The sequence below is a fragment of the Brachyhypopomus gauderio genome, chromosome 7, assembly GCF_052324685.1.
Source record: "Brachyhypopomus gauderio isolate BG-103 chromosome 7, BGAUD_0.2, whole genome shotgun sequence".
NCBI lineage: Eukaryota > Metazoa > Chordata > Actinopteri > Gymnotiformes > Hypopomidae > Brachyhypopomus > Brachyhypopomus gauderio.
This window is the reverse complement of record NC_135217.1, coordinates 17014115-17028499: the sequence shown is the minus strand read 5'-3', so window position 1 is coordinate 17028499 and position 14385 is coordinate 17014115.

Below are 14385 nucleotides of genomic sequence, written 5' to 3'. Positions count from 1 at the left end.
TATAACAGCACATCATTACTGACTACATCAACATCTGCAACATCCATTCAGTGACCCTATCTGCACTGGGCCAGTAAGTACTATGATATATCTTTACAGGAGACTACACACTGAACACTCAAAAAACACGTGATTGTAGCGTTGTTCATTTGTCATATCAGTGTGTAGTCTCACTGATATTTGTGTGTACAGTTTGGATGCAGAAATATTGTTTTGGCAAGAGCTTAAATAGTTTTGGTTTACGTGTTGCTTTTTCTCACAGTGTGAGATGTTTTGTGTGTTGTGTGTGTGGCTTTGACTGCTGTGTGTTAAGTTTTGACAAAAGGAGACATACTTTCAGAAATTAGCATCTGCAGAAAACTGTAATTCAGTTGTTTTATGTGTATGATGTGTTTACCTCAGAGATTGAGAAAATTGCTTTCAAGAGGCTTTTTAAGAGTCCAAAGACCCAAAGAGTGAGCTGAGATTTCAGTACCATGGAAAACTAAAGAGAAACAAATCTTAAGTGGATCGGTAATCAGAAATGGGACTCCATTTTCTTAAGGTCTACAACAGGTAATGGAACTATAAAAATACATGCAAGCACTGGCTGGCAGTTAATCTGCTAATGTTACAGGTCAGAGGTGAGAGACCTGCTGAACAGATACATTTCCTGAAAAACAGGATTAGAATGATGAAACATGATGTAGCTTGCATTCCCTCTGTGCTCAGTTTTATTAACCACTTTCCAGACGTCTCTATTTTGGTTGTATACTTTGCTCATAACAGTTGTCAGTTGACATTCAGTGCCAACCACAGTATAGCTGTATGTCCATAAATGGACACATGGGAAAAAAGGCAGACATGTTCAACTTTCCTTGTATTAAGTGAATATAACCTGCTATATGTTCCTGTCAAGCAAAGATAACAGACCTGTTAAGGTAATAAAAAAAGCTGATATGTCACAAATTCCCATTTTCAGTTAATCTTGAAATACAACAAAGCTTCAGTTTTATGCTTATAAAATTGCTGAAGCTCAGAGTCAAACTCTTAGAACAGATTTCAACATGTTGCACCTGGTGTCAGTCACATTACTCAGTCTGGACATGTCTACATTTATATGAAATAACCCCATACTCTCCACAGATTGACAGGAATATACAAATATGCACTTGTATGTTATAGTAACCATGACAAACAGTGGCGTGCACACATAGACATCAGGTGGTGCACCACCAACTCTGCCCTTTATCAACGAAAGTGCCCTTTTGAAACTTCGTTTTTTTAATTTTTATTTTTTTATTATCATTTTACTGAGGTCGGTTTGAAATGATCTTTTGAAAACCTGAGCGATTAAAAACAATGCCCTGAAATGAGCCACCACCTCACACACACCCGACCTCTCTCTTCCTTTAACACCAGATGCGCTGCAGCAGCAGTTCAGTTCAGCGAGTGGAAGGAAGCGTCTTCAGCACAGCACACACGCTCACAGATAGACTTCTTCTCCCGTCCCCACCAGCCAGGTCACATACACATCAAGTCAAATCGTACCGTTTGCCCTCTAAGCCCAACGTGAAATCATTTTCTTGTGTTGTAAAATGTCTCATACAGCACCAAACTACTAAGCATTTTAACCGACTGGTCACCTGATAAACTAGTCGCACTAGCCCAAATCAATGATAGATAACGTGAGGACGACCACATACAAATAATTAAGGTAGAGTTTGCAAATCTATGTGTTAAGCTGAACGTCTTCAGTTGTATAGGTTTTGGTAGGCAACATAAATTACATTCATTTGTGAATGAAGAAACGGGAAGTTCCCCATTACCTGTGAAAAATGTCCATCTGCATTCATGTAATGACAACACTCAGTAGCCTATAACTCCTTCTCCTACTTTACGGTCTTTTACTGTCTTAATTGTAGGCCTATATTGATTTACTAATTGCAAAATATATGCAACAAGGCCTGCAGACAGTGGAGGGTAAACAGAAGTTACCTGAAAGACATGACTATATATTGGATATTAATTATATCAGTTGGATGCGTGACTTTTTCTCCATTGAAAACTCACATTTAGAGAATGTGACAAATAAAAGTTAAATTTTATTCAACATGTGCTTGTGAATGAATGAATGAATTTTTTTTTATAATGAAGTGTTCCACGTGCGCTAAAAAGTGCCCTTCACCCCCCCCCTCCCCCCCCCCCCCCCCCGAGCACTTGCCCCCAAAAATGTCTGTGCACGCCACTGATGACAAATTTATCTTAGAACCCACAGTGCTTCGCTGGAAAACGGTTTAGAGGGATGACAGATGCCTTGATGTCCTGAATGCTTCTTTGGTCATAGAATAGCGTGTGTAAACTACAGCTCAGCCAGCATTACCACGCCTCCTTCTGGTAGCATCATGAAATTGCATGTAGGCTCGCATTCTATTAGAAATCTTAGGAGTGCACACATAACACTCCTAACATACATCATAAAAGAATCAAACAAATGTGTGGACGTCGCGCTACCTATAAATCAAAACTGGACGGATGATCAAGAGACAGAAATGTCTTAATCATGCAGGTGAGTCTATTGCAATGCAATACGTGGTGCAGGCTTGTGTTCGAGCAGGTCCAGGGAGCAGTAGGGGCCACTTTCAGAGCAGTACATGCCCCACACACCAGGCAACAGCAGCAGCACAGTCATGATCCTGTCATTAGGGAAAACCGACATGAAATGAAATGTGCCATATTTTGTCAATTGTGATTTTTACACCCCAATCGAAATTTGTCCTCCGCTTTTAACCCATCTGTGCAGTCAGAACACACACACACACACACACTAGTGGTTACTAGGGGGCTGTGGATCACACGTGCCCAGAGCGGTGGGCAGCCCTAGCCCTGGCGCCCGGGGAGCAGTTGGGGTTAGGTGCCTTGCTCAAGGGCACCTCAGTCATGGCCTGTCTGGGAATCGAACCTACGACCCTCCGGTCACAAGACCAGTTCCCTAACCACCAGGCCATGACTGCCCCCAGTCTCTGTCCAGATCTATAAAACTTTACCACAGTACTTTATCTTTTAAATGCATCTTTACAGCTCTCCGCTTCGACGATCACACTGGTCTCAACATACTTCGCTGCAGCTGTTTTTCGATCAGGTTTTCCACTTGCTGAAAGTTTTTGGACATCGCTGAGTAAAAACTCCAGTCTTCCAGAGAGGTTCTGCGATTGCTCGTTGAGTACCGAAAAATGTACATCATGTTAACCCTAGGATGCATAGGTGGGGTCAAAAGTGACCCAGAGGGATGTTTTTCTTCAAAATCTCTGAAATCAGCTGACTGGTTATATACTTGACGCGTCGCGAGCGGTGCGAGGGTTCGCGCGAAAATGACGTAATCGCAGTGGCACCGACCGTGTGCGAGGGCCTCATCTGTAACTTCGCGCGCGACGCGCTTCAGCGCAATGAACAAAGTCATGTTTGCAGGGTTCATACACCTTGTGGAATTAATGTGGAATTAAAGCAATTGTACTTCACTTTAAAGGTCAATTTCAATATTTTCCAGCACGTTAAACTTAATTAAGTTAAATAGTTATACATATACTCGAAATAATTCGCTTTTTATCACATTATTTAATGGTTGTTTATTTTCAAAACGCCCAATCTTAACGTCTTCACGAGAACTGTTCAGTCAGACAGCTATTTGTTGTGAAACGAAGTAGTTACTTTCAAGCATTTTCAAGTATTTTGGCCTAAATTCCAGCACTTTTCAAACCTGGAACACAATGCAACATTAAAATTCGTCAGGTAAATGTTTTCCTTTCTTTTCTGCGCTCCAGATTTCTGTTTACTTTAACTATACACCACTGTATTTCCCGCTGTTGTGGGGGTACCAGCCGGTTACGGTCGGTGCTGGATCAAACCATTTTCCAGTGGGATGCGGGGGTGTATGCACTTAATGGAAAATATGCAGATAGGTTAAAAAACATATATATTTTAGCCATTGAGTTTATTTTGAGTACAGAATTTTATATTAATGAAAGATTTCAAGATTATTAAAAAATTATAGACTTTAAATAAAAAATAAATTGCTGGGCTCTTTGATGGGCCCCCCTGACCCTGGGGCCCGGGACAACAGACCCGGTTGTCCCCCCCTGTCGACGGGGCTGCAGGTAGTCCTCATAAAACATGTTTGTGACTTGAGGCCATTTGAATTTTAAAAAATGTTTTTATACATTTATTGCAGTTTTTGTGTCACTACCCCAGTTTTCCATGAGTGGGGACAAAAATGACCCCAAGCATTTCGTACAGAATCTCAAGGCTTTGCTTTTGGAACTTTTGATTTTTAACAACTGTGACTGTCAGGATACAATTTCTGTCCCTCTTACACATATAATGCCTGCATTCCCACCACCAGGAGGTCACAGCAGCATACATGTAAGTATTATTGTCCTCAAATATAATAACACGATTCATCCTTGGAGTCAATCTGACTCCAGGGATATTTACCTCCAGAAAATGATTTACACAACATTGTTGACCACTTTTTTGGTACAGGCACTTTGTTTATTTGTTACATACATAAATAACCCCTTGAAAATCTGTGAGTTGACCTGTCCTCTAGCGCCACCATCAGGCCAAACCTTTAAAATAGAATTTAAATTTTAATCTTAAATCTTGAATTTTTTATATATATCTTCTCAAATTTACTTCTCAACATTAATGACCACAAGTCTTGTTTTGATGATGATGGATAGGGCCTTTACTATAGCGCCACCAACAGAAAATAATAGAGGTTTTTTTGTTTTTTTGAGTGTTTTTCTTTGGGGGGGGGCATTTGTGAGACAGAAAAAGGATAATGAGAACATGTCAAATACTAGTGAAAACATGGAATAGGTTTTTATGCCCACTGTAAACTTTAGGACTATAGAGACATGAAGTATGAAAGTATGAAAACATGAAAATCCACCCATTTGCGAAACAGTGTGAACATGATATTAGTCAAACATGAAATAGTTCTACTGCGGGAATTATCAAAGTATATCAATAAAATATATCAACTCAGATCTATCAACTGCACCTGCAGGTGTGGTCATGTTAGATCACACACACTGATAGACAAGTTTTAACAGCTAAAACAGCTTGGGGTCAAATTGACCCCTGAGGACGACCAATGCGTGCAATATGTGTTCAGCACATTGAAAAAATATTTTCATGACAATTTTATGCTTTATCACTTGTCCCCATCAAATTAGGAATTGTCATGAAATATGAAGCAAAAGAAAAAAAAGTCAACTACTATTTTTTTTAATGATAAACATTTAGTGGGGTCAAATTGACCCCAAGGACGATAGGAGGGGTATTATCTTCATTTATCAACTCATTTGCCTTTTCTGTCATAGAGTAACATGTTGGTCAGCAAATAATTTAATAAAATTAATAGAAATACTTGGTCGTGTCTAAAATCCATCTTTGATTCACCGGTGCGTCAATAGACCTGGGAGGGTTTTAACTAGCTAACTACAAAATAAGGTTAGTAGTAATGTTAGTACTGTGTTAGCTGTATTACTTAGCTAGTTACCATTACAGTAGCTTAGTAAGTTAGCTGATATTACTGCGTTTGTTATGTAGAGACTCACTGTATTCATGGTTCCTTGTAATAAAAGCTAACCTGTTGACTGGAGGGTGTGTGTGTGTGTGTGTGTGCAGGCACACATGCATGTCTGTGCTTTTACTTACATATAAATGCACAGACATTTATCATGGCTACTCAGAGGCCTGCTAGGATACCCGGAGACCTTTCTGGAGATATGATCCTGAACGGATGGGATGAAGAGTCCATCGGTGGGATTGACTCAGAATCTAACATCTCAGATGTAGAGGATCCAGAATATTATCCATCTGGACATGTTTTGTTGACCCAAATATAATAAATATAATCATCTTTAACCAAAACTAAAATCATTTTTAAAAATTCATTGCAAAAACAGATTGATTCTAATTGGGGTCTATTTTGACCCCACCCATGGAAGTTAGGGGGTATTGGTCGTCCATGCATCCTAGGGCTACATATATGGACTTGCCGGTGAGAACAAATTCTGTAGTGTGAAAAGTGTTGCGACCTGGTTATCACTGCCATTGGAAGACCGAACTACAACTGAACCAACGTGAACCCAAGACGGGGGCGATAAACTAATGCCAGGTGTTTGGCACCACATGATTCCAGCCCCAAATTGACGCTCCTCGACCGGTTTTGGACGTTGTGGAGAAAAGCTCCATGTCTGGGGGCAAGTCGGTGTTGCAACCAGGTTATGACTTCTAGTGACTTCTAGTCCGGTTATGACACCTAGTGAGTGAGATCCGAGCCGCAGTCACCGAGATCTCCAAGACCTGCAGTGAGGGGAAACCAGGGGGCCCTGTAGATCAACTTGCATGGCTAGAAGCATTTCTACACATGTAAAAACGTTAGGACACCCTATTAAACATTTAGCTCTTTTTTGAAAAAGATGGACATATCAATATTTGATTTATGTTCAGGGAATATTGATAAAAGGTGATGCAATTGCACCACCTTTGCAAAAAAAAAAAAAAAAACAATGAAAATGTGACATTTCATTGAGATAATGCCAATTCCATAAACATTCCAATCTCATGCCTTAATAGCTGGTATTTCCCACTTTGGCTGGAATAACCAATTAAACATTTCCTGGGAGACAGTTTTTTCCACTTCTCCATGTTTGGTATTTGAGGGGTTTCTTGCACGCACAGCCTGTTTCAAGTCACATGGTATCTCAGTATGATTAAGATCAGGGCTTTGACTTGACCACTCCAGAACTCCCCGTTTCTTTCTTCTGAGCCATCCCTTGGAAGATTTACTGGAATGTTTTGAATCGTTGTCATCTCGCATGTTCCACTTCAGCTTCAGTTTTTAAGACCGATGATCTCACATTTTCCTTTATCACCTTCTGATACAGTGAAGAATTAAAAGTGGATGGCTATGGGGAAGAGGTGAGAAGTGTACACCCAGTCACTTAAAGAAAACAAAACAGTCTACAAAAACAGTCAGACAACTGCTTTAAGCACATAAAACTAACTAAATGTTATTATAATGATGTAGAGCTTACACCAACTGCTAAAAAGCCCGCAGTTCCATATGTGGAGTTAATCAAAAGTTATCACAATAGCTGCTTGCAACTGGTTACAACTGCTAAGGAATAGTGGTAATTTATACCATAATTTAAACACTGGCATCTAACCAGGATGGTTCAGTATGTTCAAACATCACTAATAAAACATTTAAATGAGTGTAAACTATATAATAAGGGAGGAAATGGGCATCAGGTCCAGCTCCACATAGTGTAGTCTTCCATGTATGGCCAGTGACGGCTGGAAACTCTTAAATTCACTCCAGATTCAGTCGCACAACACAAACCTACAACTCAACCCTCACCGTGGTGGCAGCAGGCATGCCATATAATCCAGCTCCCGTTTGTCTGCTGAAAGCAGAAGTCAATGTTACGGTTGACCAGACTTTGTATTGTCCCCTCCAGCCAACATTAATTACATTTTTTTTTAAACCAAGGCTATTATCTTAATAGTTTTATCTTATTTACTTTACTTTTTTATTATCTTATTTACTTTACTTTTTATGTTATTTTAATATTTTTATCTTTAATATCTTTTAACATTTTCTTTTTGTCTTATCTACTTTTAATGTTTCTTTTTATTTATACTGTAAAGCACTTTGAGTTGCATGTACAGTTGTGATCAAATTTATTCAACCCCCACTGAAATAAAGTGTTTTGGCCAGTTTGACATTGATTTTGATCATTTCAGTCATCTTATTTACAATTATATCAAAGAGGCACTTATAAATTAGACAAACATAACATAATATTTATGATGGAATAACCACAAATGTCTTTACTGTGCTCACATCATTATCAGTTTTATTCAACCCCCTAGTGACATTATTTTTTAGTACTTAGTACAACATCCTTTTCCAGTTATGACAGCTTTCAAGCGTGAAGCATAGCTTGACACAAGTGTCTTGCAGCGACCTATGGGTATCTTAGCCCATTCTTCATGGGCAAAAGCCTCCAGTTCAGTCACATTCTTAGGCTTGCGCACTGCAACTGCCTTCTTTAGGTCCCACCAGAGGTTCTCAATTGGATTTAAGTCTGGTGATTGCGATGGCCACTCTAGAATGTTCCAGCCTTTCATGTTCAACCATGCTCTAGTGGACTTGGATGTGTGCTTCGGATCATTGTCCTGTTGGAAGGTCCAACGTCTCCCAAGCCGCAGGTTTGTGACTGACTCCATCACATTTTCCTCCAAGATCTCCTGGTACTGAAGGGAATTCATGGTACCCTGCACACGTTGAAGCTTTCCTGTACCATTAGAAGCAAAACAGCCCCAAAGCATAATTGACCCCCCGCCATGCTTCACAGTAGGCAAGGTGTTCTTTTGTTCATAAGCCTGGTTCTTCCTTCTCCAAACATAGCGCTGGTCCATTGTCCCAAACAGTTCTAATTTAGTTTCATCTGACCACAGTACACTGTCCCAAAACCTTTGTGGCTTGTCCACATGACTTTTGGCATACTGCAGTCGACTTTTCTTGTTCTTTGGAGTCAGCAAGGGGGTGCGTCTGGGCGTTCTGGCATGGAGGTCTTCGTTATGCAGTGCGCGCCTTATTGTCTGAGCTGAAACTTCAGTGCCCACATCTGACAGGTCTTTTTTCAGTTCCTTAGCAGTCACGCGGGGATTTTTCTCCACATTACGCTTCAGGTAGCGCACAGCAGTCGCAGTCAGGATCTTCTTTCTGCCACGACCAGGTAACGTTTCCACTGTGCCCTTTAACTTGAACTTGCGAATGATACTTCCGATAGTGTCTATTGGAATATTTAACAACTTCGCAATCTTTTTATATCCATTGCCATTCTTGTGAAGAGCAATAACCTCTTCTCTTGTCTTCTGGGACCATTCTCTTGCCTTCACCATGCTTGGAAACACACCAGTAGATGTCTAGAAGGAGCTGAGTATCACAGTCCTTTTAAATCTGCCTAATTGGTGCTTATCATGCTTGATTGCTGCTCGTTGACATCCACAGATGTTTTCAATACCTGATGGAAAACACTGGAATGAACCTCTGTTCTTAGGAGTGGTAGTCGTAAAGGGGTTGAATAATTGTGTCAATGAAGAAATCACAAAAAGGCCATTTAATACTTTATGACAAAAAAAATTGATGCTATCTTAGTTGCATTTAGTTCTTTAACAAGTCCTTGTAAGATTTCATTATGAACACAATTACAAATGTGCACTGAATTCCATAAAACCCTTCGCAGCATTGGGGGTTGAATAAATTTGATCACAACTGTATGTATGAAAGGTGCTATACAAATAAAGTGTCACGGTACGGCGGCCCCCTACTGGTCGCCCCCGTCTACAGCAGCAGCTTGTCCTGTGGGTGTGGTGTTGTGTTCGTTCCTCAGGTGAGCGGAGCCCGCGATCCGTCTCACCTGAGGGTCGTTTGTTACTATATATGTCTTGTCTTTGTACCAGTTGACCGCTGGTTATTATATCCTTAATTCGGATCAGTTCACGGGTTTTGGTTTGCGCACTTTACATATTAAACCATCCTATTTCCCTGAGACTTGGCGTGATCGCTTCCATTTATTTTCGCTCACCCTGCCCGTCACAGAATAACCAGCCACCTTTCGGAAGCCGCCGGTCTCCTTTGCTTTCTCCTTCGTTCGTGGTCATGTCTCGTGGTAAGTGTTTGTCTACGTGCTGTGTGTTTGTCGTGTATTGTCTGAGAGAGTGTTGAGTCTGTCCCCACTCGTCCCGCCGTGTTTAAATGTTGTTTGTGTTTAAACCCGTAAATCACACGGCGGTGACTAGAGCTGGGGACCGGTAGACTCCGCTCTCGAAACTACCGGTGCCTCACATTGTGCACGTCCGTTGTCCGTTATCGTCTGTGTGTGTGTGTGTATGTACGTTGTAGTGTTTTGTTTTAATAACGACGTGAGCGAGTGTGTGAGTGTGACCGCGGTAAAGTTGGTTCAGCGTTCTATATTCGCCAGACATTCACGAAAGAATGGGCTCGTTATTAAAAACCCTATTTATCCCCACACAGTGGCTTTCAATAAAAATACATTTAGAAGATGTGAAAAGATTACATCTAGGAATTAACGAAGAGTTCAAGTTAGTCGGTAAGCGCTTCAGTGCCAAGACGACTTTTCAAAATAAAAGTCATGGGTTAATTCAACATTTTAACATGTGCAACTGAACATGTGAACCTACAAACACAAAGGTATCAAGTACATTCAAGGAGCAATGTATTTCATGTGCATCTGGACTTGTGAAACATTTCTCACATTTGTGAAAACACATCAAAGCTCACATTTCCTATATTTTGCATTGGCGGTGCAGAATACATGGGGCTCACAGTTAAATAACATGACCTAGACCCCCCATTTCAGGTCTATGATCAAGTACACATAAGGAGCAATGCATTGCATGTGCATCTGGACTTGTGAAACACTTCTCACATTTGTGAAAACACATCAAAGCTCACATTTCCTATATTTTGCATTGGCGGTGCAGAATACATGGGGCTCACAGTTAAATAACATGACCTAGACCCCCCATTTCAGGTCTATGATCAAGTACACATAAGGAGCAATGCATTGCATGTGCATCTGGACTTGTGAAACACTTCTCACATTTGTGAAAACATATCAAAGCTCACATTTCCTATATTTTGCATTGGCGGCGCAGAATACATGGGGCTCACAGTTAAATAACATGATCTAGACCCCCCATTTCAGGCCTATGATCAAGTACACATAAGGAACAATGAATTTTATGTGCATCTGGACTTGTGAAACACTTCTCACATTTGTGAAAACACATCAAAGCTCAGAATACATGGGGCTCGCTGTTAAATAACATGACCTAGACCCCCCATTTCAGGTCTATGATCAAGTACACATAAGGAGCAATGCATTGCATGTGCATCTGGACTTGTGAAACACTTCTCACATTTGTGAAAACATATCAAAGCTCACATTTCCTATATTTTGCATTGGCGGCGCAGAATACATGGGGCTCACAGTTAAATAACATGATCTAGACCCCCCATTTCAGGCCTATGATCAAGTACACATAAGGAACAATGCATTTTATGTGCATATGGACTTGTGAAACATTTGTCACATTTGTGTTTCGCTGGTGGTGTTCGTGTGTGTATGTAGTCGGGTCCACCGGTGCGTGTCGCACGCTAGACCGCGTTAGACGCGAGGGTCTCTCGGTGCCTTTTGCCTCGCTCACCCGATATCCCGTGGTGACGGGGGTGAGCGACTGCAAGCCCGAGAGACGCGTCGCTGTGGGCGTGACGCGCAAGCCGCTCGCGTATAGCTCTCTCTAAAGATCTGCGGATCCCGTGGGGAAAACGTGAGGGAGAGAGAGCTGGAGTAGGCGCGTCACGCTCCGCAGAGCGCGCGCATCGGTGGGTCCTGTCCGTTTGTTTGTGTTCTGTCTTTGCGTGTTCGTTTTGTCCTAGAGTGTAGCGAGCTTTGTTTTATGTAATTCCTCTCTTGCACCCCTCTTCACTGTGTGTGGGGAGGGGTCCATTTGAGGTCCCGTGCCACTGAATGTGGCACGGAGGGCATCCTGGGTACGTGTATGTTGTATGTTGTCTGTGTTTTTTGTTTTGTTGTTCCCCTGAGGGGCCCCCCCTAAATATGTTTTTTGGGGGGGGGGGAGCTATGGGGTTCCTGAGCCACAGCACGTGGCTCAGAAGGCACTGCTCCATTGGGAGACCTGTCCTGTTGGGAGGGACCCCTGAGCAGGTAGGAGCCCCTGTACCCCTTTAAGTAGGCAGAGGATGCCTGGGGTGTTAGCGGCAGGGTGTCTCCTCAGGCTAAGAAGGGGTCTCCTCCCCCCTGGGTAAAGGGGGTTTAACAGGCAGGGCAGTGCGCGTTATGTGTTGTGTGTCGTCTGTCTGTGTGTGTGTGTGTGTGTGTGTGTGTGATGTGTTGCAGGTCGCTCCTGGTGGTGGACTGCGGTACTCCCGGACCTAGTGGGGTCTCCAGGAGGAGACCCTCTCCTTCGAGCTCGGGGTGACCAGCGTGTCCCTGTTGCGGATTGCCAGGGCCCTGGTCTCTGGCGCTCCTGGGTTGGGTGGACGAGTCCACCTTGAGATGAGGGGCCCCGGGGAGGGGTTCACTCCCCAGGAGTCTGGGGTGACCCCTAGCGAAAAGTGCAGGGGTCAGCTCCGAGCGAGGAGGTAGGTTCGGGAGGTGGTTGGTGGAAGCCGTGGCCGCACCCCAGTGTGGCGGCCTGCACACATCCACACCTGTGACGTGTGTTGGGCCATGTGCTCCCGGTCCGCACACAGCGGTGGGGCTTAAGCGGCCTAAAGCCTGGTTTTTACTTGACGCGGCGCGAGGGTCCGCGCGGCGAAAATGACGTAATCGTTGTGGCTCCGCCCGTGCGCGAGGGCCTCGCGCGCTGTCCGTTCGCGAGGTCGTGCACCTCTCGAATTTTGTAACTTCGCGCGCGCGCCACGCTTCAGCGCAATGGACAAAGTCATGTTTGCCGGGTTCATACACCTAAACAAGGTGGAATTAAAGCACTTGTACGGCACTTTAAAGGTCCATTTCAATATTTCCCAGCACGTTAAACTTAAGTTAAATATTTATACATATACTCGAAATGAATCGAAATAATTCGCTTTTTAATCACATTATTTAATGGTTGTTTATTTTCAAAACGCCCAATCTTAACGTCTTCACGTTCTCTCATGTTTCGCCCTGGAATTACAAGAGGCTCGTATTTGTTAACGTATCGTTTCGGACAACACTGCAAAGCCATATTTACGTTTGATGCCTGATGTGTGTGTATATATACGGTCTCTGGTCATTTTCTAGTATCGCTGACCTAGTATCTCTGATTGGATTGATGGATACATTCTCCTACATGCATAAAATTACATCAGTCTTCCTGTCATTTCTCGAGTGTGTTTTCATGACATAGTGCCATTTGGAAGCCAGACAGACTCATGAGATGTTGAAACATCTTGCAGTGTATCAAAGATTATGATTCAGGATTATGATTTAAAAATTACGATTACAGAATAGCGAATTGTATAGTGTGAACAGTACAGTGACTTTGTAAGTGTGACCATGACTTGACTTTGATTAAAAAAGATATAGCTATAGCTTCTTAGGAAAACAACAAACCACTCTCCTTATCATTCCTCGTGCGCGTGTGTGTGGTGGAGACAAACAGTTTGGAGATCAGACAGATTCATCGGACGGTGGATGATCTTCTAGTGTCCAATTCCCTGTTTCTGATAAGTCATGTAACGTGCCTATCACCACGGCTTCAAGTTTAGTCTGAATCCATTTTTTGAAACCTATTTTCTTGTTTATACATACATGGTCTACAGTAGTCCTTTTGATCAGGTAAGTATGTTTAGTATTGTATTTTTGTTATTGTTTGTTTTTGGATCATACTTGTGAATCCACTCTTGGAACAATTACAACAAAACAGGCAGCAGCCAGTGACTCATCTGTTCAGTAGAAGTAGTTAATCTGTTCAGTAGCTGAATCGTGTTTCACATAATACGTTGCTGTGGAAAAATAACCATTAGTTCAGGCTAAAGGTTTAAGGTGAGGATGTGGTTTTGGTGGACCTATAACATTTAAAACCAAATGGATGGATGTTGAGTAATAACTAGCATACACCAGCCATTCCAATAATCATTACCCTGCATTACCCAGAGACAAATTATTTACGTCTAATCGCCATAGCGTTTAATAACAGTTTAGGTTAGAGAACCCTGAATTATCAACAGTTGTCATTTTGAACCTTTGATGAAAACTGCAGTCAATTTCTTTAGTGGTAGTGATATGTGACTCACAAAGTAAAACTATAATTGGGAAAATTTCAGCAGGCATTCAGCAAAAAGCAAATACTGTTTTATTTGTTTTTCAAGTTATTTACTGCATGAAAGTAATTTGCAATGGCATTTCCTCCTCTTGCAATGATTTAATATCTAATCTGTGGGGTAAATGTTCTCTCCAGCAAGTTAACATCATGTCAAAAAGAGCAGTCCAAGTTTAATTGAACCGAAATGTTCTGCCAGATTGAGTCTGTATAAACTAGAAGGAAAACAGGAAAAGCCATTGTTACTTTCAAGTTAAACTAGTAAAATCTCTTTTAGTGCTCATACTGTAGATATTTCTGAAAAATCTGACAAAATTGTTAATCTAACAAATTGAAAGTGACAGGGTATTTTATAGCTAGTAATAGCAAGTACTCCTTTTTCAGTACATTAGCTTTGCTTTGTCAACACTCATTACAACTTGACAAATATTTCAGAATACCAAAATTATATCAATTATTTAGAGCATGTAA